At 43.4% G+C, this 25,555-nt stretch overlaps 1 protein-coding gene across 1 annotated transcript in view; it reads right to left on the reverse strand.

Annotated features, from left to right (window-relative positions):
- RASAL1 (RAS protein activator like 1) overlaps window positions 1-25,555 on the reverse strand; it is a 158,068-nt gene that overhangs the window by 97,782 nt on the left and 34,731 nt on the right. The window lies entirely within an intron of this gene.

Raw genomic sequence — 25,555 nt, forward strand, 5'->3', positions numbered from 1 at the left:
GGTCTCTAACATCCACCAGCTCTGTGATGTCATCATGGAGGAGTGGAAGAGGACAGTGGCAACCTGTGAAGCTCTGCTGAACTCCATGCCTAAGAGGGTTAAGGCAGTACTGGAAAAGAATGGTGGCCATACAAAATATTGACACTTTGGGCCCAATTTGGACATTTTTACTTAGGGGTGTACTCACTTTTGTTGCCAGCGTTTTAGACATAAATGGATGTGTTGAGTTATTTTGAGGGGACAGCAAATTTACACTGTTATACAAGCTATACACTCAATACTTTACATTGTAGCAAAGTGTAATTTCTCAAGTGTTGTCACATGAAAAGATATACCGTATTTTTCGGACTATAAGGCGCACTTAAAAGCCTAAATTTTCTCACAAAATCGACCGTGCGCCTTATAATCCGGTGCGCCTTATATATGACCTGTTGACATCGCTGGAGTTCTTTGGTTAATGCACCCGGAATGATGGCAAGCACCGAATTAGTTTTCTTCACTTGGGCTTTAACAGTATCTGTCAGATGGGCGCGCATGGAGTCACAGATCAATAGGGATGGAGATTCGTGGAAAAAGCCACCCGGCCTCTTACCGTAAACCGACGTACCGTAAACCTCTCTCAGGTTGTTCTACTGCGTGACTGATAGCGATGAGTTTGAAATCCGCTTCGTAAGCATGTCTCTTAACAGGAGCCATTTTTGGGGCAGCGGGTATACCGTAGAAAATGAACGAATGAATGCGCACACCTCCTGACTAAGATGGCCGTAATGCCCAATCCAAGCCTTATAGTCCGGTGCGCCTTATATATGGAAATATCCCATTTTATCAGCCGGTCGTTGCTAGTGCGCCTTATAATCCGGTGCGCCTTATAGTCCGGTGCGCCTTATATATGGAAATATCCCATTTTATCAGCCGGTCGTTGCTAGTGCGCCTTATAATCTGGTGCGCCTTATAGTCCGAAAAATACGGTAATAAAATATTTACAAAAATGTGAGGGGTGTACTCACTTGTGTGAGATACTGTGTGTGTGTGTGTGTGTGTGTGTATATATATATATATATATATATACACACATACACATATATATATATATATATATATATATATATATATACATACATACATACATACATACATATATATATATATATATATCATATATCCATCCTTCAGCTGTTATTCATGCATAGAATTCTAGCCTGCAATTCATTAAGACAGAGTTGAGGACAGGTAGGTGACCAAAACTCTGAGAAAGCACAGCATTTCTGTCAAATGTTTTGCATAGGTTAAAAATGTATCCATTTTGTATGTCAGATACTTGATGTATAGGAAGTAGAGCTGGCTAAAATAAGAATCGCAACTTTTTTGCTTAGAATAAAGATCACGATTCTCGCGGTGTAACATCATCTTTACCATTATACAAAAAATAAAATAAAATATGGGCTAACTTTACTGTTTCATTTTTTTTTTTAATTATTTAACCACTTCCCACCCGGCCAATGCGTATATACGGCCGGGTGGGAGCCGCCTGCTCCTGATAGGACGTTTGGGAACGTCATTCAGGAGCAGCGGGATCGCAGCGGCGCGATCCCGATGTGCTCGTGTCACCCGGACACGGCACATCTCAGATCGGCAGGAGGGCTCTGTGATTGGCCCTCCTGATCACATGACGGCCGTGTCCAATCACGGCCGTCATGTGATGTAAACAAACAGCCGGTTGCTAGGCAATCGGCTCTCCTCTCCTCACACGGAAGTCACCGCTGAGGAGAAGAGAGCAGATCGCTGCAGCCGGCTGATGATCAGTGAGTATGGGCTGCTTTTTACAGCTTTTTACTCACTGATCATCAGTGTAGTGTACACACACAACACACCACACAGTACAAACACAGTCCCCACATATGTCCCCAAAACACACATGTCCCCAAAACATACATGTCCCCAAATAATAAAAACACATGTCCCTAATAATAAAAACATGTCCCCCACATATGCCCCACTAAAATCACATGTCCCAATGATTATCTGCACACATATGTACGTGATCACCTGCACACATATGTACATGATCATTTGCGTACATATGTCCGTGATCACACAAACCAATTATTATACACTTAACGGAATTTTTTTTACCAAAAACATGTAGCAGAATACATTTTGGCTTAAATTTATGACAAAATTTGATTTTATTGGATTTCTTTTCAAATAGAAAAAAGAAAATATAGTTTTTTTTCCAAATTTCCGCTATTTTTGCGCTTATATCGCAAAAAAAAAAAAACGGAGTCGTGAATAAATAACACCAAAATAAAGCTCTATTTGTGCGAAAAAAAATGATAACAATTTCATTTGGGTACAGTGTAGCATGACCACGCAATTGTCATTGAAAGAGCGAGAGCGCTGAAAGCTGAAAATTGGGCTGGGAAGGAAGGGGGTGAAAGTGCCCTGTATTGTAGTGGTTAAAGTATATATTTTTTTTAAAAAATTGCGTTTGAACACCTGCTGCGCAAATACAGTGTGACATAAATTATCACAACAACCACCATTTTATTTTCTAGGGTCTCTGCTAAAAAACAAAACAAAAAAAAACAAAAACATATATATCATGTTTGAGTGTTCCAAGTAATTTTCTAGCATAAAATAAGGATTTTTACTTGTAAGCAACAAATGTCAGAAAAGGCTTCGTCTTTAAATGGTTTAACCTCCCTCCCTCCCTTTTACTTCCTCCATCAGCTCATCCCCCCACACCCATTACCTTTTGTATCAATTGACCCTTCCTTTTTAGATTGTAAGCTCTAACGAGCAGGGCCTTCTGACTCCTCTTGTACCAAATTGTAATGTACAGTGCCTTGCGAAAGTATTCGGCCCCCTTGAACTTTTCAACCTTTTGCCACATTTCAGGCTTCAAACAAAGATATAAAACATTTATTTTTTGTGAAGAATCACCAACAAGTGGGACACAATTGTGAAGTGGAACGAAATCTATTAGATAATTTAAACTTTTTTAGCAAATAAAAAACTGAAAAGTGGTGCGTGCAAAATTATTCGGCCCCTTTACTTTCAGTGCAGCAAACTCACCCCAGAAGTTCAGCGGGGATCTCTGAATGACCCAATGTTGTCGTAAATGACTGATGGTGATAAATAGAATCCACCTGTGTGTAATCAAGTCTCTGTATAAATGCACCTGCTCTGTGATAGTCTCAGGGTTCTGTTGAAAGCGCAGAGAGCATCATGAAGACCAAGGAACACACCAGGCAGGTCCGCAATACTGTTGTGGAGAAGTTTAAAGCCGGATTTGGATACAAAAAGATTTCCCAAGCTTTAAACATCCCAAGGAGCACTGTGCAAGCGATCATTTTGAAATGGAAGGAGTATCAGACCACTGCAAATCTACCAAGACCTGGCTGTCCCTCTAAACTTTCAGCTCAGACAAGGAGAAGACTGATCAGAGATGCAGCCAAGAGGCCCATGATCACTCTGGATGAACTGCAGAGAACTACAGCTGAAGTGGGGGGGGGGGGGGGACTGTCCATAGGACAACAATCAGTCGTACACTGCACAAATCAGGCCTTTATGGAAGAGTGGCAAGAAGAAAGACATTTCTCAAAGATATCCATAAAAAGTCTTGTCTAAAGTTTGCCACAAGCCACCTGGGAGACACACCAAACATGTGGAAGTAGGTGCTCTGGTCAGATGAAAGCAAAATCTAACTTTTTGCCCAAAATGCAAAACGATATGTTTGACATAAAAGCAACACAGCTCATCACCCTCAACACACCATCCCCACTGTCAAACATGGTGGTGATAGCATCATGGTTTGGGCCTGCTTTTCTTCAGCAGGGACAGGGAAGATGGTTAAAATTAAGGGGAAGATGTATGCAGCCAAATACAGGACCATTCTGGATGAAAACCTGTTGGAGTCTGCAAAAGACCTGAAACTGGGACGGAGATTTATCTTCCAACAAGACAATGATCCCAAACATACAGCAAAATCTACAAAGGAATGGTTCACAAATAAACGTATCCAGGTGTTAGAATGGCCAAGTCAAAGTCCAGACCTGAATCCAATCGAGAATCTGTGGAAAGAGCTGAAAACTGCTGTTCACAAATGCTCTCCATCCAACCTCACTGAGCTCGAGCTGTTTTGCAAGGAAGAATGGGCAAGAATTTCAGTCTCTCGATGTGCAAAACTGATAGAGACATACCCCAAGCGACTTGCAGCTGTAATCGCAGCAAAAGGTGGCTCTACAAAGTATTAACGCAAGGGGGCCGAATAATTTTGCATGCCCCACTTTTCATTTTTTTATTAGTTAAAAAAGTTTCAAAAATCCAATAGATTTCGTTCCACTTCACAATTGTGTCCCACTTGTTGGTGATTCTTCACAAAAAATGTAAATTTTATATCTTTATGTTTGAAGCCTGAAATGTGGCAAAAGGTTGAAAAGTTCAAGGGGGCCGAATACTTTCGCAAGGCACTGTAACTGTAATGTCTGCCCTCGTGTTGTAAAGTGCTGCGCAAACTGTTAGCGCTATATAAAACTTGTATAATAATAATTTACATGCCAGAGTTCTTTCCTTTGATGAAAGAACGAAAAGATACTTTGTTTCTACTTATTCACGTGTTGTGATAAAACTTGGCAGGCTGCCTGGATTTTTTATTTTTATTTTTTTTCCAGCTGTGAGAACTCTTTGTACTTGTTAGAAAGAATCACGACATGCTGTTTTGAAGATCGGGAAGGGAAAAAGATTGCGAATTTGGATCTTAACGATCGTGCAGCTCTAATAGGAAGTAATGAGGTAGCACTTTATAGTAAAGGGCAACAGGAATTTAGAAGCCTCAAAGCCCACCAACCAAAATCACCAGCTCTTGAGATAACATGCTATCTGTAGTAGCGACTCACAAGTGTAAACATTATTTAATCGCATACAAAATGAAAATGGATTTTTTTTTTCCAGTTCTCTCAAAATGTGTTAGATCATCTACATCCTTGCCTGTCTCTACACCTCCTCTGCCTCCCACCAGCTATCATCAGCTGTTTTTTTTAATTAGGATTTCTAATTAAATAATGAGTGCTGATGAGGACAAGGAGAGAGAGAGAGTGGGTGAGTGAGGAAAGAAAGGGAGGACCCATCTGGATGTATAAAATGCAAAGTTTTGGCATACAGATCATTCTGTTATAAGTTCCCTGCAGGGAGGTTCTGTCTGGGGGAATTAAAAACTGTGTTTAAATAAGCATTCTATTGAATAAATGTTCATACAAAGTAGACAAAAATCTGAGTGTATCCTACATGTCTACCATCTTGTTGCTTGTTTTGTCGTCTTAAACAATTTTTCCATCACCATCTGGAGTCAGTGTATGAAGAAAAACATACATAACAAGATAGGCAGAGAGGTTCTCTTGCATAATTTATTCAACTAGTCAAGATTACTTTATAACCTTGGCAATATTGATAGAACAGGGTTTTAAATTAGTGATTAGGGATGGCCAAACTGTTCGCCTGGCGGTCAGTTCGCGGCAAATTTTACGTGTTCGTGATTCGGCTGATCGGCGGACTATTGCCGCTGTTCGCCCGGTGGACATATGTGTTTACAGTGTGAAAGAACTTTGACCCATGATGACACATCCATCATGGGGTACAGGACAGCCAATTGAGACATTTCAGCACATGGACAATTGGACATTCCCCCTACCTTATAAATAGATCTGATCTGGCGGCCATTTTACATTCTGTCTTATGTCAGTGTAGGGACAGGACGCTGTGTGCAGCAGGGAGAGACTGTAGTGACACAAATCGCTAGCTATTAGGTCCACAAAAGTTCTTTTAAGGACTGGTATAGGTGTAGTACAGTATATAGGGTTCAGTGCACTGCTGTGCTGGTGATTGCAGCAGCCTGTCTTTTGTCAGCGTAGGGAGGGACAGGACGCTATGTGCAGCAGGGACAGTCAGTTTAATCACTAGCTATTACTATTAGGTCCACAAAGGTCCTTTTAAGGACTGGTATAGGTGTACAGTATATAGGGTTGTACACATATAATACACTTTCTTCCAAATATAGAAAGAATATTATACTTGACTGTTGCCCGATTCTGCAGCTGTCTTTTATCAGTGTAGGGACTGAGGGACAGTCTGCAAATAACTAGCTACTAGGTCCACAAAGGTCCTTGTAAGGACTGGTATAGGTGTACAATATATAAGGTGCTGGTGCAGGACTGTGCTGCAGATTACTGCCCTATTCTGCAGCAGTCCTTTATCAGTGTAGGGACTGAGGGACAATCTGCAAATCACTAGCTACTAGGTCCACAAAGGTCCTTGTAAGGACTGGTATAGGTGTACAATATATAGGGTGCTGGTGCAGGACTGTGCTGCAGATTACTGCCCTATTCTGCAGCAGTCCTTTATCAGTGTAGGGCAGTGATGGCGAACCTTGGCACCCCAGATGTTTTGGAACTACATTTCCCATGATGCTCCACTATAATGCAGAGTGCATGAGCATCATGGGAAATGTAGTTCCAAAACATCTGGGGTGCCAAGGTTCGCCATCACTGGTGTAGGGGCTGAGGGACAGTCTGCAAATCACTAGTTACTAGGTCCACAAAAGGTCCTTTTAAGGACTGGTAAAGGTGTACTATTTGGTGTGAAGTATATAGGTGTGTAATACACGTAACGTATAAAATACTTGCACATATAGAAAGCATAGTATAGTGCATTTCCACTGTGCAGCATTGTGACTGCTGAGCGGTTCTGCAGCGGTACTACAAAGAGTGACAAACGCAATAAAAAAAAAGTATTATAACGGGTGTGATAGACCAGTGGCCCCCAAAAACGGCAGATTGAAGCGGGGTGTTATATACCTTCTTCCACATACATACTGCACTTCTCTAGTGACTTTTGTCACAGGGTCATTTAAAAAATGACAGGCAGAGGAAGAGGCAGGCCCTTCTGCAGGGGTGGTAGGGGTAGGGCAGGAGCAACAGGCTTGAGCCAAAGTGGCAAATTGCAGAAGGTGCGTGCGATTAAGTCAAACGACCCACCAGACTTGGTTAAGTGGCTCACTCAGCCTTACTCTTCTGCACCCTCCTCATCCTCTCGATCTGCACCCTCTTCTTCACTCTCTATGTGCACCCCCAAAGACACTACCACCACCACCATAGACCTTCGCTTGAGTCATAGGAATTATTTTCCGATCCATATCAAGACATTTCTGATGTGCAGACACTCTTGGCATTGGATCAGGAAGAGGAGGTAGCACCAACCGCCACTCAGCAGTCTGACGACAGTACCCAGATCAGCCCAAGGAGGAGGTTGGTCCCCGCTGTTGCTGCCTACTCCGAGATCTCTAATTATAGCGGTGGGGAAGGTGACGTTGATGATGACATGTCTAGTGATGTCACGTGGGTGCCCACAAGAGAGGAAGAGGAGGGGAGTTCAAAGGGAGATATGGACCAGCAGATAGGGAGGAGAAGCAGGAAGAACTTAGATTGCACAGGAGGGACAAAGCAGACTGCTAATGTATCAGGAGCGAGGCATCGACCATGTACGGTCACATCTGGTGCTCCCAGGACGCCAGCAGTGTGGGCTTTTTTTAACGTGTCCGCTGCTGACAATAGTGTTGCCATCTGCAAACTTTGCAGTCAACACATAAGTCGCGGTAAACCCAACACTCACCCAGGGACGACCGCCTTAAGAAGGCACATGAGCTGCAATCACCAAGCCCAGTGGGAGCAACGGAACACACAAAGCCACACTCCAGGCTCTCACCGTCCAGCCTCGTCTTCTACTTCTCCTTCTCCTCTCTCCTCACAATTGTCCTCCACTCCACCTTCCATCATGCCAAGCTCATGTTTTTCTGCAAAAAGGCAGGCTTCCGTGGGCCAAATGTTCGAGCGTAAAAAAATGATGATGCCGGATAACCCTCTTGCCCAACGGTTGATGGCTGGCTTGTCAGAACTGATAGCCCGCCAACTACTGCCATATAAACTGGTGGACTCGGAGGCCTTTCAAAAATTTGTGGCCATTGGAACACCACAATGGAAGGTCCCAGGAAGGAAGTATTTCTCACAGAAGGGCATTCCAGAGCTATATGGCCATGTTCAGCGGTAAGTGAATGTATCTCTGGCACACAGTGTCGGTGCCAAGATACATCTGACCACAGACACGTGGTCTAGCAAACACGGGAAGGGAAGGTATATCACTTTACTGCCCACTGGGTGAACCTTCTGACGGCCGTCAAGCATGTAACCCGTGGCACCCGTGTAGATTTGGTTTTACCGCCATGGATTGCATGCAGGTCTGGCTCTTCTCCGCCTCTTACTCCATCCTCCTCCCTCTCCTCCTCGGCTGACTCCTCCTTTTCTGCTGCTAGCGACTCTTCCGCTGCGCCGCCCAAGCTCCCCAGAACCTATTCGACATGCCAGGTGAGATGTTGCCATGCTGTGCTGCGTCTGTTGTGCCTGGGGGCCAAGAGCCACACTGGCCCTGCACTCCTTTCAGCTTTGCGTTCACAGGCAGATCAGTGGCTAACACCTCTCAATTTGACAGTTGGTAAAGTGGTGTCTGACAACAGTACCAATCTGCTTAGCGCATTGAAACAGAGCAAAATGACGCACGTGCCATGCATGGCACGCGTCTTAAACTTGGTTGTGCAGCGATTCGTTGTCAAATACCCTGGGGTCCAGGACATCTTGCGGCAGGCAAGGAAAATCTCGGCCCATTTCAGAAGATCTTACACAGCCATGGCTCGCCTTGATGACATTCAGCGGCGACACAATCTGCCGGTCAGACGTCTTTGCGATTGCCCGACGTGATGGAACTCAACCTTCTATATGCTTGATAGGCTGCTCCAGCAGAAACGTGCAGTTAACGTCTACCTACGAACTCTGCGGCAGAACAGGTTCTGGGGAGCTGGGTTTTTTTTCACCGCGCCAGTGGCTGCTCATGCACGATGCATGCAGACTTCTGCGGCCATTTGATGAGATCACCAAACTGGTCCGTCGCAGCCATGGCGCCATCAGTGACATGGTACCTTATGCCTTCTTTATGGAGCGTACATTGCGTCATGTCATTGATCAAGCCATGGAGGAGCAGGAGCGGGAAGATGAGGAAGTCGCAATGCTGGATGAATTACCAGGGGGGGCTATTCTATCTGAGACAAGTCAACAACAGGAGTCTGAAGAGAAGTCAGAGGAGGATGGTGCCGGGGCGGATGAGGAGGAGCAAGAAGAGCATGCTTTAAACCTTTCTGGGATCCCTGTTGTTGTGCGTGGATGGGGAGAGGAGAACGAGGACGACGACATTATCCTGGATGATGCGCAGGAGCCAGGCCACCACACCGCTTCCAGTTTAGTGCAAATGGGGGCCTTCATGCTCCAGTGTTTTAACAGGGACCCCGTATAAAAAGCATAAGGGTCAAGGACCAGTACTGGGTGGCAACATACTTAGACCCCCGGTACAAACAAAAAATGTTACCACCGTCACAGAGGGCTGTCAGAATGGAGCACTTCCAGGCCTTGCTTCGAGAAATGCTGCATTCTCGGAAATCCCACTCCCAGAGAGTTGCGGGTACCAATCCAATAGCGCCTGCAAGAAGAGGGTGGTTTAAAGATGTGTTGGGGACTTCTGATATAAGGTCATTCTTTCAGCCGACCCATCGACAGGTCTCATCTTGATCCAGCATCAGGGAACGCCTAGACTGACAGGTGTCCGACTACATCGGGTTAACGCCTGATGCGGACGCTCTGAGGAGTGATGAACCCCTGGACTACTGGGTGGGCAGGCTTGACCTCTGGCCAGAGCTTGCCCAATTTGCAATGGAACTGTTGGCTTGCCCCTCATCCAGTGTCCTGTCCGAAAGGACGTTCAGCGCAGCAGGGTGGATTGTGACCAATAAGCGCACTCGCCTAGCTCACGACAGTGTTGACTACCTCACATTTATAAAAATTAATGAGGCATGGATCTCAGAGGAATTCAACACGTGACCAGTAGACCATGTATATCTCTATAAAAAATTTATTTAATTGAGCACACAGACCTTTTTTCTACATTTGGCTCACTTCCTTGTACAAAAAAAGCACACCGTACTATATGCCCGTACCCTCCTGTTTGAAGAGGTTGAGCGGTGTCATATTTTTGGGGCCCAGCAGCGAGTTGCTGGTATCAGTGCTGCTATCAGTGCTCTCTATCTCGGTGCTGGTGTCAGTGCTCTATATCACGGTGCTTGTGTCAGTGCTCTATATCACGGTGCTGGTGTCAGTGCTCTATATCACGGTGCTGGTGTCAGTGCTCTATATCAAGGCGCTGGTGTCAGTGCTCTATATCAAGGCGCTGGAGTCAGTGCTCTATATCACGGCGCTGGTGTCAGTGCACTCTATCACGGCGCTGGTGTCAGTGCACTCTATCACGGCGCTGGTGTCAGTGCACTCTATCACGGCGCTGGTGTCAGTGCACTCTATCACGGCGCTGGTGTCAGTGCACTCTATCACGGCGCTGGTGTCCGTGCACTCTATCACGGCGCTGGTGTCAGTGCACTCTATCACGGTGCTGGTGTCAGTGCACTCTATCACGGTGCTGGTGTCAGTGCACTCTATCACGGTGCTGGTGTCAGTGCACTCTATCACGGTGCTGGTGTCAGTGCACTCTATCACGGTGCTGGTGTCAGTGCTCTATATCACGGTTCTGATGTCAGTGCTCTATATCAAGGTGCTGGTGTCAGTGCTCTATATCACTGTGCTGGTGATCATCTCCTGCACCCTCTTCATAGCCTACCCTGACCTTTCCTCTCCTCCATTGCCTTCATGCGCCCCTGAGTCCTGAATTGTCATAATTTCACATATAAAAAAAGAATGCTTGTAGTTGTCGATCCCAGATTCATTTCATACATGTGTTATGTCAGTGGCCATGTGGTGGGACTATGTGTGCACAGCTAGTAAGTATTTTGTGGCTGAAAATATGACCTGTAGGTTTTTAAAGTTCGCCTGCCATTGAAGTCAATTGGGCCCACCGCGAACTTTGCGGTTCGCAAACTTTTGGCCGCGGTTCGCGTTACGTCCCGCCGGAAGTTCGTCCATCTCTATTAGTGATAACAAAATAGAACATGTGTTACTCTATAGATAAAAGGTGTTAATGTGCATACTGTACAGGTATATGCAGTAGGGATTTTCCAAGGTATACAAAGTTAGCGCATTCAAAAATACTTAGATGAGCAACACTGCATATGCTTGAGATAAAATCAGAATTACGATGGTATTCCCACAACACCAGGTTGCTGGTGACAAAAGGAAACACTTTAGCATTGCCTGGTGTACGCAATCAAAAGTCTTGAGCTTCGTACGCTTGAATGAAGTATACCTTGATAAAGGAGTGCATTTCTGTTTTGCTGAAAGGGATAAATGTTCAGAGTCCATTCTGTTCCTCTTATTTCTACTCAAAGGTGGTTGGAGCTGTATTAGTGTAGTTGCAACAAAAAAATACTTTTTTTTTTTTTTTTATGGGTATTACCAATTACATTTTCAGGACAAGCTTTCCTTCTTTTCAATCCAAGCACTACATCTTGGAGTAGGAAGAAGGGAATACCCGAAACTTCTCCTGAAAATCTAAAGGGTCCTGCAAATCAAAACACTATCGGCCAGTACTCACTACTAGTTTTTACTCACGCATATAAACTGTTAACTATTAATAATTGAAACAACCAGATTTTCAATTAATGAACATAGCAGTACCGTGAGCATGATCATAAACACAGATGGGTGAGACCTGTGTCTACCCATGGATTTCAAGAAAAGCTTGTTACAGTAAGTATAAAAATCTAATTGTCCATTAAGGGACACAAGAAGTATTAAACCTTTGGGATGTCCCAGTGCAGTCCAACTAAGGGGTGGGCAACAGCACAGATTGCATCAGATGAGGCCTGAAGATGCACCTGGTAGAACTTAGAGAACATGTGATCAGAAAACTAGATGACAGCCTTCCAAATCTGATGGGTTCAAAGTCTCAAAAGAACCAGAATAATGTCCCTTGGAGTCACATGAGAAGAACACGGAAGCCACATGGATGGCACCCTAAACAAAGATCTTAACTACTTCCCACCTAAGGACATCCTTAGGTTGAAGTGGCAATATCCGAATGATGCCTGCAGCTACAGGCATCATTCTGATATCTTTTTCAGCCTTAGGTTCTCTGTAATGTAAAAGCCATCCTAGTGGCTATTCAGCCACTGGATGAAGTTTACAGGCAGCCAGGGGGGGCATCCCCCGCCCCCACCGCCCTCTGGTGCCTTCCTGGGCTCTTCTGTCAGTCACATTTATACAGTAATTAGTGGCTATTATTTGCTGTATAAATGTTAATGGTCCCAAAAAAGTGAAAAAAGTGTCCGATCTGTCCGCAGCAATCCCGCTAAAAATCGCTGATCACCGCCATTACTAGTAGAAAAAAAAATTATAATAAAAATGCCATAAATATATTGCTTATTTTGTAGACGCTATAACTTAGAAGCAAACTAATCAATATACGCTTATTGCAATTTTTTTTTTTTAACAAAAATATGTAGAAGAATACATATTGGCCTAAACTGATGAAGAAATTTGTTTTGTTTTTTTTGGATATTTATAATAGCAAAAAGTAAAAAATATTGTTTTTTTCCCAAAATTTTAACTCTTTTTTGTTTGTAGCGCAAAAAAAAAAGAAAGCTTTATTTGTGGGGAAAAAAAGGACATACATTTTGTTTGTGTACAACGTTGCATGACCACGATTGTCAGTTAAAGCGTTGCAGTGACATATTGCAAAAAAATGGCCAGGTCATTAAGGGGGTAAATCCTTCCAGGCATTAAGTGGTTAAAGTGTGACATGTTAGGTATCTATTTACTCAGGGTAATACCTTATACAAAAAAAGTGGGGTAAATACTGTGTTTTTTTTTTTTTATTAAATTATATTTTTCCCAAAAAAAATGCATTTGAAAAATTCTGTGCAAATATCGTGCGACATAACAAATTGCAATAATTGCCATTTTATTCCCTAGGGTTTCTGATAAAAAATATATTCTATATAAATGTTTGGGGGGTCTGAGTAATTTTCTAACAAAAAAAATTAGATTTTTACATGTAGAAGAGGAATCCCAGAATTGACCCGGTTTGGAAGTGGTTAATCAAGAAGCAAGTAGCCAATGGTCTCTGCAACAGGAGAGCAAGAGCATAGATCTGACCCTAAAGAGAGCCGAGAGCCAAATGCTGGTCTAGACCCAGCTGTAGGAGAGGATTCATCCCATGGTGAACCCCCAGGATAGGAGTCCTGAGATTCACACTATATGAAGTATGCCTTCTAAGAACAATGAAAGTCCTTGTGAGAAGCAGAAGTGTGCAATTAGTTTCAGTCAATGTCAATTTGTATAAATTTTGGGTTATTCTGAGATTTGGATGTATCCGAATCTCTGAATAAAATAGTAAAGAATTTAGTTTAAATTCATTGAAATTTCTTTCAATTATTTGTTTCTGATGAATTCCAAATTTTCCAAATAATTTGAAGATGGATCGGTCTCCAAGCGATCGTCCGATACAAATTCTGTGTGAAGAATAGCTTGGTTGTTAAACAGGGGGCTGGGAAGCCGGTGTTCTGCCAAGAAGTGCTCCCCCCCCCCCCCATCAAATAGTGCCCGTGCCTGCGCAGGACGGAGCCGCACTTCAGCTGATTTGCCGATCAGCTGGAGTGACGTGACCAGGGCGCAAGTGCACGTGGTAGGAGGTATCTCTCATTGGGAGATACCATTTCACGGCCACAACTGAAACCTATACAAACAGTGGGGGGGAGACCGCAGTTCTCACTTTGTACCTCACAATGTGCTGATGGTCTGGTTTTGCCTGTGTTAAAGGCTGGTATGCAACACAGACAAAACCAGCTCTTCAACACAGCCACTAGCCGCCCTCCAGCAGCAGCAATGCACAATCCAAGAACTACGGTCTACCCCGCTGTTTGTATAGGATTAAAATTGTGGCCGTGAAATGGTATCTCCCATCAAGAGATACCTCCTACGATGTGCGCATGCACCCTGGTTACGTCAGCCCAGCTGATCGGCAAATCAGCTGTTTTGATTTGATTTGATATGGGATTTGTACTGCGCCGAATGCACTCCGATTGCTGTGCCATACAGCGCATGCGCAGTACATACCAAGCACTACTCGATGGGGGGCACTTCGACAGAACACCGGCTGTGGCGTCCTTAACCACTAATGAGTCATCAGTTGTCAGCGGGCTTCCCTGCTGAGAGCTGAAATGTAAACAAAAGATATGTTGCCAAAAGAAAATTCAGAAAGGTTCAGGAGGTTTTAAGGGAAACCCCATGCCAAAATAAATAATAAATAATAATTAACCTCATTTGAATAACCAATTCACAGTTGGCCCAGTCACTTAGAACCTGGGCTTCAACAGTCATACAACAGTCATACTGATAAAGCCAGTAACCGGGAAGTAGGATAGTAAAATCAGACCTTGGGACAGAAGATCCAGATGAGCCCAGAGAGCATCTGCCAGGAGTTTTGCGAGTCACCTGAATGCTCTGCATCTCTATCCAAAGCAGACACAAAATAAATATCAAGAGAGGAAAGGCATAGACCAAAACATTCTGATCTCACGTAGCCCCAAGAGCATCCACTGCTTCTGCTAGAGAATCTCTGTATTTGGAGTCCTATCTAGTTTGTTAGGTCAACGTTTGATATCCCCCACCTGTGACATAGGTACTGGTACACTTCCAGGTGTGGGGACCATGCCCCCAGGTCCAGATTTTGTAGACAAGACTGGAACCTGCACTTCTGCCCAGAACAGGATCCACTTTATTCCTCTTGACAAGATGAGGGTTCTGGTTTCTATATCCCACTGCTGTAGCATTGTCCAACTGAATCAAGATTGCATGACCCTCCAGTAAGAAAATCCAGTGTTGTAGGGACAGCAAAATCATCCGAAGCTCCACAATGTTTATTCAGGAGATAAGATTCCATCAATGTAAAAAAGTTAATTGCACCAACAGGGTGCCAAGGACTCTTCCCCAGTCCAACAGGCTATCATCTGTCATGAGAATCTTCCACAAGATGGGACAAAAAAACTTCCGACTTCAGACCTGGATTGCAGAGTTATCAAGACAGAGACAACCTGGTTCTCAGTGCAAGAGAATAGTTCCCACAACAGAATGTTGTGTTGTAAGGGTCTGGAGTGAAACTGAGCATTAGAAACTAGAACTAGACCCAATGACCAAACCTAATTACGTAAATGATTTAAAAAACCTCAGAATCCATCTGAAACACTTTAATATCTGGACAGCCAAATCATCAGACAAAACCTGACCCTTCAGTTCCCTCCACAGGAGGGTAAGTGTCCCACAATGGGGTTGCTCTGAGAGTGCAGCAGAGCTAGTCAGCATGTCAAAGATGCAGAAGAAAGGTTTAATGACAGGGCCATGAACCAAAAGCGCAGAGACTCACAGCAAAGCAGTTTTTGTACCTTGAAGAGGTTAGATGAAACCCCCTAAAACCACTCTGCCACAGGAACCAAGACACCCTGATCCAGAAGGCTCAGGAGAGATACTTGGAGATCCACTATTCTGTGTGGTGACACAGAAATGTTGAAAGTAATGAACTGAGGAGGGGGCTGGGAGGAAAGCTATAGCTTATATGTGAATATCAGAGTCCTAAGAGACCAGAGTCACTGTACACGGGCAGCAAAGATGGACCACAGATCTGTTCCTGCATTGCAAACAACCATGTGGAATTCTGCAGTGGGAAAGAATACAGAGCGTCAGCGTGCATGTAACAATCCACCCAGCAGATGACACCAGCACGAATTCCCCTCAGCTTTATTCCACTATGCTGCACGACTTTGTGTTAAGTGGGGTTTTCCAAGGTGCCCAGCAACTCAAACATATGACGTAGTTTCCTGTGTTCAGACCGATTGGCCTACTCACAAAGTGAGATGTCAGACTGGGCTAGGGCAGAGACAATGCCAACTGCTCTGCACTTGGAAAGTGTGGTCTAGAAATCACCTTGCGTGGAAGCAAGTGGCAGAGGGTCACTTTCGGGCTTCCCCTGTAATGTCGAGTCCTGAAGGGTCTGGTTGTGGCACTTAAAAGCCAAGCTGAGGATAGAGCATGCTGGATAGCTGCAATTATAGAGACCAGCTCTAACAGAAATGTAGAGAAGGATCTTGATTGAAGCATGTTTAAAATGTACGCTTCATTCTGGAGTTCAACTTTAAAACTTCCCTGGTTGATACTATTATGTGATTCATCATATTTTAATACCAAACCGCTCCATTTCTCCCCTTCGGAATCCTTATTCAGACGAATAAGGATCCAGCAAGCGACTAACTGAACACTGCTCTATTTCTTTTAGTAAAATTTAGAAAAAAAACATGACTTATTTTTGAACTTTTATTTTTTTTAACTCCTCACTTGCTTGCACAAACATGTAAATGAGTGTTGTGGCCATCTACTTGCCCTTGGGGGGTTGTAAATTTCCCACCATATCAACATCCGCTACTGATCCTAAAGTGCCCAGGGCCTGTCAACATTTATATTTTTTTTTTTTTTTTTTTTTTTTTTAGGGAGGGTGGGGTGTTTTAAAATCACTACCAGTACTAAAGAGCCTGCATGATGGTATCAAGCAAGGGGCGGCACACTAATTTCACCTATACCTTGAAGATAATAGACTACTTCCCTGGTATGCTAGTATTGTAGCATCAGATATCAGGGGGACTTTTTTTTTTTTTTTAAAGAAGAAAATCCTTTAAGCACTGATCCCAGATAAACAAGATCTGCACTATGGACAGTGCTGGCCCTATGTTTACTGATAAAATAACACTGTGCTTCAGGCTCTGTTTCGTATCTAGGCGTTGCTATTTTACAGGTGTTTTCCGGGGGATTTTTTTCAGCTTTTTTCGGGTGTTTATTGCAGAGCTTTGCGGCGTTTTTGTACAGACATTTTTAAAGTTAAAAGGTTACCAATGTAAACGCAGTAAAATGCCTGTAATCTGCCAAAAAAGAAGCACTTTTTTGAGCAATGGGCGTTTTGCTTCAGACAGAGCACTCAGATGTGAACAGGGGCCATTCAAATTAATAGGATTCGTCTTGTTGGGCATTTTTAGAGCTGAGGCTTAAAGCAGAAAAACACCTAAAAATGCCTAGGCGTGAACAGAGCCTTATAAACGTGGTGAATGTTGCCATTTGTGACAAATCTAGGTCAAGAAATATACCTGGACTTTGCCCTAATGTGTTCAGTGAACGCTATTGATCAGATATTAATCAAAATAGACAAATTTTGTGACCATTCTAATAAAAGACTGTTACACTGATTCAATGATTTTCACATATATGCAATAAGTACCAAAACCTCTAACACAAATTCTCTATGCTCAAAGTAATAGCACAAACCGTATGAAATATGATTGCACTTTCACAGTTTAAAACGTGTTAGGCCCCTTTCACTCTTGTGTGACCTGAAAGTCTCGCAATTTTGCCACGACTTTAAGCAATGCCTGTGTAATCTTGAGGTTTATGTACCTCAAGTCGCATCAAAGTCAGACCAAAGTAGTGCAAGGACTATTTTGAAGTCACCCAGATATGAACGGTACTCATTGGGAATCATGGGATACACTTGCTACAGCGCTTAAGTGAGATAAAGCTTCACTTTGAAAAGAATGCTCAATCACGTGCAAGGAAAACAAAAAAAAAACATTTTTGTTTGCACATGATTGGTTGAGTCAGCAGAGCTTCCCTTCAGATCTAAAGCGACTGCACTTGTAGTACACAGTAGATTTGATTTTAGTAAATCAATCTCAATGTATCTATAAAAGTCTTTCATTAAAAAAAAGACCCTTACAAAATGTTGTTTTAGTGCCTCTTTCACGTCCTCCAAAAATGACTGCTTTGAATCCACATCAACTTACTGTTGTCCCGGGAATCTTTTTTTGTTTTTTTTTAAATGTGGGATTTTCCTTTACTTTCACTTCTGAAGATAATGGTAAACATGACTAATAGAGAGGGTGAATGTCCTAACGGGGACACAGATTGCAATGAAGGCTATATTTCCACTATTGCGTCCCCAAAATCGCGCAATTTTGCCACGATTTTATATTGCAATTTTTTTGCAATTTTTTGCCACAACTTGAAGCAATACCTGTCTAATCTTGAGGTCTATGGACCTTAAATTGCATCAAAGTGGGACCAAAGTAGTGCAGGGACTACTTTGAAGTCGCTGCATCTTGAAGTCACACAGATATGAACGGTACTCATTGCAAATCATGGGGGACGACCTGTCATGCGACTTTTCAGTCCTAAGTCGCATGAAAAGTCGCACTAGTGGAAACCTAGCCAAAGACTGATTTGTGTCCTCGTGTCCTAATCCTGTCTTGTTTTGCCATTAGCCAGGGCTGGATTTACATCTCAGGAGTCTATAGGCAGAGAATTACAAGTATTACACGTTTCAAATACATGATGTATGAAAACCATTGAGAAGAGTCCACATTTGTGCAAAATATCAAGAAATAACATATAAAACATTACAGCAGCCAGAACCTTGGTGCATATTATCAGAAACAATAAAAAGTGAGCACAGCATAATACCTAACATGCGTAGATAAAAGTCCAACCAGTAGCCATCTAGTTCACCCAAAATGGGGGCTAGACAAAATATAAAGTAGTAGAGCTGCACGATTCTGGCTAAAATGAGAATCATTTTTTTGCTTAGAAGATAGATCGCGATTTTCGTGGCGTAACATCAACTTTCACATTAAAACAAAAAAATTGGGTTAACTTTACCGTTTCGTTTTTTTTTGTTTTTTTTTTATTCAGTGTATTTTTTCCCAAAAAATTGCATTTGAAAGACCGCTGGGCAAATACAGTATGACATAAAATATTGCAGCAATTGAAATTTTCTGCTAAAATATATATAATGTTTGGGGGTTAAAGTAATTTTCTAGCAAAAAATATTGATTTCAACTTAAGAAACAAGGGACTCTTTTTAATCACACACTGGAGCTGGTTGACTTTCAGCTTTTACAAAGACTGCACAGACTTGTTATTAAAGCGGAGTTCCACCCTAAAGTGGAATTTCCGCTCATCGGATTCCCCCCCCCCCTGCGGTGCCACAATTGGCACCTTTCAGGGGAAGGGGGGTGCAGATACCTGTATAATGCAGATACCTGTATAATCCAGGTATCTGAATCCTCTTCCAAGAATATCTAGCCCCAGATAAAGGTCCACCTTTACAGACACTTCCGCAACGCTCGGAAATTGCAGAGACAAAAGTACTCCAATATGGGCCCTTTCACACGGCTGTCCAATCAGATCTGCCTTTCAGTTTTGTTTTTTTGGCGGACTTGATCGGACCCTCCATTCACCCGTATAGAGCAGCGGATGTCAGCGGTGACATGTCCACTGACATCTGCCGCTATCCGATCCTGTCTGCAAAACCCAAACAGATGGTCCTATTTTCTATCCGTCTGGCAGATTGGGTGAAATGGCCTGGCGGTCTGCTTTCATCTGATTTCCCCATAGAGGAGAGTGGGACTGTGTCTGTCTCTGCTCTGCATGATGTGTGGAGATAGACCTGTCATCTGCCTGCTCAGCAGGGATCATCGGAGCGATCCCCCGCTGAGCAAGCGGATGCCATACAACAGAGGAACACATGTGAAAGGGGCCCAAGTGTCCTCCATCCCCCTTTTTTATACTCAGTGTCAGTTCACACCAGTGCACTCTGCCAATCGCATGCGATATCTGTGTGATGTGATTTCAGCCATACAGATAGTATGGTTGATATTGTATCATATTCAGGCCAAACTCGCACAGGACCCTTTTTTGGTCTGCACCAGAATCGGATCGCATGGGTGTTCACACGATTCATGTCCAAGCTATCAGTTCGTAGTGCGATATGCGAGCTGTAATGGGTGTGTCATTAACAATGTATTGACACTCACGGCAGTTCGCATATGACAGTGTGAACTGCTGTGCAAGTCGGGTGCGACACAGGAACCCGCAGTGGATTCGCAGGGTTCCCGCATCATACAAGTGTGAACTGAGCTTTAATGCTTTTTGAACCCATTATACTCTGTATCCTGTACAAGGGATGTTACTTATGATCAATGCCATGTGTTGCTTTTGTTGCTGTTGTCTCCTTTAGTGGAAATTCTCCTCAAAATCCCCCTGAAGCGCAATCTTTCAGTGTGCCAGGGGTTAATGGCACCAACAGAGCTTCGACAGGCACTCATCAAGAGTGCCTGAGGCTATGCCCACCCCACTAGTTCCTCCAATCATAGAAGTCGGTAGTACAGGTTGGAGGTGAATGGGGGGGGGTGGTTAAACTTTCAATCATCTACCCACCATTCATAGATCCTGTTTTATTAATCAAAGCTATAATTACTACAATCTCTAGGAATGGATGAGCAGGGGGCATTCTTAGTGGTTAACGGGGGGGGGGGGGGGGGTAATCAAAGGAGGAAGATTTCTTAAAAATCAAAAAGGAGGAGACAGCAGCACAAAGAACACATGAAATTTCCTTTTTTTTATATAGACTCAGGCTTTAATGTTGCCGTATAACTGTTTTATATTCCCTTGGTTCTCCCTATAATGGGTTACCTTCCTCTCTATTTATATATTTCTTATGTTACAAGTACATGCATATAGCATTTTCATGTGTGAGTGAGGTTCGGATGCAGGGTATGTTTAAAAAACCAAACTTGGGAGTAAAGCTGGCCATACCCTTAGGCCACTTTCACATTGGAGGTGCTTTGCAGGTGCTACATCGCTAAAAATAGCGCCTGCAAAGCGCCTCTCCTGCCACTCCAGTGTGAGCCCGAGTGCCTTCACACTGAAGCGGTGCATTTGCAAGATGGGAAAAGTCCTGCAAGCAGCATCTCAAATCAATGGACAACAATGCTGAAGAGCCTGCAAATCGCTTTACGGGCACTTTGAATCCTTTTTCAGCCACTAGCTGGGGTCAAAAGTGCCCCACTATTGGCCGAAAAGCACCCCGAAAACAATGGTAAAGCGCCACTAAAAATAGCGGCGCTTTACCGACGACAACCCCTCGCCCCAGTGCGAAAGTGTTCTAATAGATTTTTAGGTGAACATTCTCACAAAAAATTCTTATCAGTACAAATGATGACTTGACAAAATGTTGCTTGAAAGTACAGTACTTCATAATTTAGTTTGCTTTTAAAATTCAGTTTTGAAGTGAATGTACTTTTTTTTTTTTTTTTTTTTAACAAAAGCATTCATAGTTAGAAATTTATGCAAGAAAATTTTTCCATCCTGCTCCTTTGAGTTTTCTCGTTACTGCGGACAAAAACGTATGTCGATTTGATCTTAATAATCATTAGAAAATCAAATGAACGGTCCTAAAATTATTATTTTTTAAAGAAATTCTACCAGTGTATGACCTGCTTTAGGGTTATTGAGTATTGTTAACAGTATCTGTTTTTTTCAGGCAACTAAGTAGAGCAAGAGCTAAATGGCATTCCATTTATGGATAACTGGTTTAAAGAAGTATGAAGACATAAAGCAGAGACCGCAGATATGAGGATCATAAGATACAAGAAAGGGGTATTGGGAGCTGTAAGAGTATCATTTGCATAGACCGGATATTGGAATCTAAATTAAGTCAATAAATTAATCTAACGACTGACATATTACAATAACCAGCTAGGAAACACATCTGCATTAGTGCTTGCAAGTTCCACTATATTAAAGATGGGTTAACAAGGGAGTACTGAATTCTGCACACTATAACTGCAGGGAATGACAGCATCCTTCAACAGGATTGGGGCATGCCAACTTGATGCAATAACAATTTTATATTCTACTGGCGTTAAATATTGAAACTGACTTTAATTACTAGGTCTTCATTTCCTATTGTATGCGTCTTTTGGCATATACAGGACAATATCTTTGCACAGTAGGGTGTGTCCACTCAGGTACGGGAGGGATATGGGATTCATGCAAATGCCTCTGTGCAGAAAGATGCTTTTAAAATCAAGAGATTACAGACCTTTCATTGATGGACCACTCTTCGATCACTGTGTGTCTTTATATAAGTCCACAAAACAAAGACATCCAGTCAGGTCACTATTCTACACAATTTATGTCTTGTTTCTGTATCTGGAGCTAATAACTGTTGCATGTAAAAAGAACATTCAATTTCACTGATTCCTTAAATTTATTGGCAGCGTTTCCCTCACAGTTAACTATACATTGATACTACATGCAATATGTGACATACGTTTGCTAGATCTTGATAAAATCAAAAGTCTATTATTATCAATCTGAACAGGCACCTAGAGTCAGAGAAAAATAAAGCTCAATTTCCATGCAACACTAAACAGTTAACAAAACATACATGATAGTTCAAAAGAAACAAGCAGAATAAAAGTGTGCAGTACTTGATAAGTTCTATCCTTGGGGTAAATGTGGTAGTGGTAATCTGCAATATGGAGTGGAAAAAGTTTGCAAGAAGGGATTCAATTAATTCAGCAGCTCCAAACCAAATGGGTATTCAAAGAACACGTTAACAGAAGAAAACAAAAAGGCATACGGGTCTTGTGGAATAAAATAGTACATGGCTCCATCCATCTGCATCGTAACAAGTAAAGCATGAGTCACCAGCAGGGTAGGCTGTCACTGTAGGGTTGCAAAGGAATTCTGCATGTCCACTTAATTCACTGGCTGTCTTCAACACTTCAGTGACAGCCTGTGAGTTAGGTGGACATCCAGCATTACCTTGCTATCCTGTGACAGCTGTGGGGAAGGTACCTGAGCTCTACACTAATGCCCTGTACACACGGTCAGACTTTCTGTTGGAAAAAGGTCCGATCGGATTATGTTGTCGGAAAATCCAATTGTGTGTGTGGGCTCTATTGGACTTTTTCCGTTGAAAATCCCGACAGAAAAAGTTTGAGAGCTGGATCTAAAATTTTCTGACAAAATCTGATCTGACTTTTTCCGATCGTTTGTAGAGAAGTGCCACGCATGCTCAGATTAAATTACGAGACCAAAGCTATTGGCTACTAGCCTCTACATAGTCCCCTACATTGTCACCTCATTCCGAACGATCGGATTTTCCGACAACTTTGTCCGACCGTGTGTATTCAACACAAATTTTCGAACAAATTTTCGGATTTTGTGGTTGGAATGTCCGACCGTGTGTACAGGGCATAAGTTTGGGGCACCCAAAGGTATCCCAGATCTTTTACAATCCTATAGTGTATACTACAAAAATGCTATGCTGCTAAAGTGTTGGAGTGAAGAAAAGGTGGCAACCATAGCTGCGCACCGTGCCATAGGAAAACAGAAGTGCTTTATGAGGCAATTTCAAACATCATCTCTGAGGTGGATTCAAAGGGGCACTGCTACTACAAAAGAGGAGAGCCCAGAAGTGGGTCTTTAATAATGTACTACTTTCCGCACCAGAGGTGGGGCTTGAAATCGCTTCATTTAATCCTCATTTTCATGGCAGACTAGAAGGGGTGCTGCCGCAAAAAATAAAAACAGCCCAGCGCGGCAGGTCACTGACTGTAGAATGAGATTATTTCAAGCCTCACCTCTGCAGCAGATGAGGGGCACCGCAGGAAAGGAAGTAGAGTCCGAGTCAAAAGCAAGCCCCATCAAAGACTCGCTTCTTAGCTCACTTCTTTCCAGGTGGCACCCCTCCTAATCCATTATGGAAGCGTGGCTTGAAATTGCCTACTTGGTGAATGTGTAAGCCTTCGCACTACATGTGAAGGGAGAAGGGAGTCACTATTACCAAAACTTTTAAAATATATATATTTCTGCTATGGCTTATTTGTTTATTACACTTGAATGTCTCTCTCTGTGCAGGGAGCTGGGGGGTTTATGGATGGAGAATTTCTCTTTTAGGTGGGAGGTGAACTAAGTCTTTGCCCTGGGTGAAAGAATCTCTAAATTTGCCACTGATTGTGCAGTAGGAACCAGTGATATAGAGAGGCTCCTCTTCTTACAGACCTGACCATCAACAGCGATACCATTAACCCTTTTGCTGCCAAAACCTTTTGGATGTTTAAAAAAAAAATAATAATTTTAGGCCTGAAGATTACTTAAAACTCCAAGACCATATAGATTTTCTGAAAGAGATGGAGTAAAAAAATGTGTTAGGTCCAATTTTTTTATGTCACACGATATAAGAGCATCACAAAATTTTAGTAAGAAATACACAAAAGTAAATTTTAGGGCACACCAACATGTCAAGCCTTAAAATTGCATACACCCATGAAACAGCAAATTAATCTGGTACTCTAAATTTTCTATAGGTGATGCTTTAAAAGCCCCCACAAAGGTCAGTAGTTTAACCACTTGCCGACCGCCGCACGACGATGTACGTCGACAGAATGGCACGGGCAGGCATATGGGCGTACATGTACGTCCCTGCCTTCCCGCGGGTGGGGGGCCCGATCGGGCCCCCCCCCCCGGTGCCTGCGGCGGTCGGTTTTCGTTCTGAAGCGATCCGAGATGAGGGGGCGGCCATTCATTCATGGCCACCCCCTCTCGATCGCTCCTGACGAATGGAAGTGAGGCGTGACATCACTTCCTCTCCTGTAATGTAAACACAGGAGAGGAAGTGATGTAATCTCTCCTCCGTGTCGGTCTTTTTCGTTCCGGCACCGAGGAGAGAGGATCGGTGAGTTGCACCAACATGACACTTCACAGTAGAACATGCCAGGCACACTCACACCCCCCCCTTCACCCCCCCAATCACCCCTGCCCCCGCAGTCACAGTGACACCAATAGCATTTTTTTTTTTTTTTTTTGCATTGGTGTCATTTGTGACTGTAATAACTGTTAGGGCAGTTAGGGTTAGCCCCCTTTAGCTCTAGGGTACCCCCCTAACCCCCCCAATAAAGGTTTAACCCCGTGATCACCCCCCGTCGCCAGTGTCACTAAGGCTGGGTTCACATTGCAGCGGTTTATGAGAATGGATGTGATTCGCACCGCACTGCAGTGCAAATCACATCCGATCTCTGTGCGATTCGAGTTCAGTCATACTGAATTCGCGCCGCACCCGCCGCAAATTCGCACGGGACCCTTTTTTTGGTCCGCAGCAGAATCGGATCGCATGGGTGTTCACACCATGCGATCCGAGTTTGCAGATCGCACTGCGATATGCGAACTGATCTGGGGGTGTCATTAACATTTCACTGACACTCCCAGCAGTTCGCATAGGGCAGTGTGAACTGCCGCCGGGAGGCATGCGATGCGGGAACCCGCCGCGGATTCGTGGCGTTCCCGCATCGCTCCAGTGTGAACCCAGCCTAATAAGCGATCATTTTTCTGATCGCTGTATTAGTGTCACAGGTGACGCTAGTTAGGCAGGTAGGTATTTAGGTTCGCCGCAGCTTTTTATAGCGCCAGGGACCCCCATATACTACCGCATAAAGCCCCCTGATTGCCCCCTAGTTAACCCTTTCACCAGTGATCACCATATAACTGTTACAGGTGACGCTGGTTGGTTAGTTATTTTTTTTATAGTTTCAGGGCACCCGCCATTTATTACCTAGTCTCACTAGTGTACCCCTAAA

Source organism: Lithobates pipiens, unplaced genomic scaffold, assembly GCF_037356315.1.
Source record: "Lithobates pipiens isolate NorthernLeopardFrog02 unplaced genomic scaffold, aLitPip1_a1.2 Scaffold_3, whole genome shotgun sequence".
NCBI lineage: Eukaryota > Metazoa > Chordata > Amphibia > Anura > Ranidae > Lithobates > Lithobates pipiens.